We start from the raw sequence: 1,558 nt of genomic DNA, 5'->3' as shown, positions 1-1,558 counted from the left end.
AAAAGGGCCTCTCCCCACGAATCTTCCTTCATCCGATAGACAGATATCATGAGAACATGATGATAAAAACCTGGCAAAGGAAACAGGTAGGGAATTCACTTCAGGTTTTTTTCCGAAGTCTTTCCAAGTAACATAGCTATGAAAACCTGATGACTAAATGGACTTTCCTGTTGGTCCAGTGGCAAAGACTCCTTGCTCCCAATGTAGGGGGTCAGGCTCCATCCCTAGTCAGGGACCTAGATCCCACGTGCTGGAACTTAGACCCAGCACAGCCAAATAAATAAATAGAATAAAAACAAACATTAAAAGAAAAGGAACAACAACAAAAAAATCACTGACAATGAAGAAGTCTGCAAATATCTCTTTATGACTGAAAGCGCCTCACTCCTCTCCGGGGATATTGGGCAGTTATCTGGCCATATTCATCCTATTTCCCTCCTGCAGGTAACCTCCCTTGACTGGTTTTCTTTGTGTAACGGGGAGGGCAAGATCCAGGAGAACCTGAATTCACACGCAGGCATCTCCTCCTACTGTGCCTGGTATCACTTGTCTCCAGGGTGGATGGTAAATTGAACTGCGTTATAATTCAGACTCTCTAAGTCATTTTTTTTGTTGTTTCATTTCTATCCTATGTCCTGCCTAGCTAATCATTTCAAATCTATCGAAAATTTCCTCTGAAAATTAACTTTGCAGTTCCCACAGGTTCCCCTAGAGGACGCCAAAGGGCTACATCTGATGGAAGATGAAGGCGGGAAAAGTCCTTTCTTGGACAGGTAAGATCCTAGAGGGGTCTGCTCCCATGCTTTCCACAGTGACACCATTGTATCTGCTAGAAGCATCACAGGACTTCGCAAGTGCCCTGCACCAGCAGTGTGGGTTGTGAAATGCACACCAAGCTTTCTTGCTGTGTCACTGGCACGAATGATGTCCCCAGCCTCCCCCAAATATTTTAGTCCTTGTAGGGGGCCCAGTGGTGGCTGCCCAAAGACATTTTCATGCCAGCCCTAGCACTTGTAAGTGTGACCTTGTTTGGAAAAGGTTCAGGGTCTCGAGATGATATTTCCTGGATAATTGGAGCTGACCCTAAATCCAATGACAGTGGTCCTTATAAGAGAAAGGCAGAAGGAAAATTCGGCTCAGACAGAAGAGGGAACACAGGGAAGAGAGTCCACATGAGGACAGAAGCAGAGACTGAAGGATGCACCCACAAGCCCATGAACACCTGGAGCCACGGAAGCTGGAAGAGACAAGGAGGGCGTCTCCCCGGGACCCTCCCCGGAGGGAGCACCCCTTGATCTTTGGACTGTTGGGCCCCAGAACCATGAGCAAATAAATTTCTATTGTTTCAAGCCACCAACTTGTAGTAATAAGTTACAACAATCCTAGAAGACGAATATAGTCATACTGCACATTCTCAGAGGGGGTGAAATGGCCCCCAGGGAGGAGGAAATTGTTTCTTGGAAGGGGGCAGGGAATGCATGAAGAAATCTGAGATACAGTGATTTGTCGCCCTGCAAAGGACCGCAGTATGCAAGCGGATATGCAGTTTATCTGTGGG

The 1,558-nt window shown here is 46.7% G+C and overlaps 1 long non-coding RNA gene across 1 annotated transcript; it reads left to right on the top strand.

Annotated features, from left to right (window-relative positions):
- The first annotated feature begins 450 nt into the window (after window positions 1–450).
- On the top strand, window positions 451–1,314 carry LOC129620690 (uncharacterized). The gene is made up of 3 exons (XR_008698668.1): window positions 451–564; window positions 703–773; window positions 1,100–1,314. It is a non-coding gene; the product is annotated as an uncharacterized LOC129620690 (long non-coding RNA).
- Window positions 1,315–1,558: the final 244 nt, after the last annotated feature.

Source organism: Bubalus kerabau, chromosome 10, assembly GCF_029407905.1.
Source record: "Bubalus kerabau isolate K-KA32 ecotype Philippines breed swamp buffalo chromosome 10, PCC_UOA_SB_1v2, whole genome shotgun sequence".
In the NCBI taxonomy this organism is placed as follows: Eukaryota; Metazoa; Chordata; class Mammalia; order Artiodactyla; family Bovidae; genus Bubalus; species Bubalus kerabau.
This window is presented reverse-complemented; position numbering and strand designations above follow the sequence as displayed.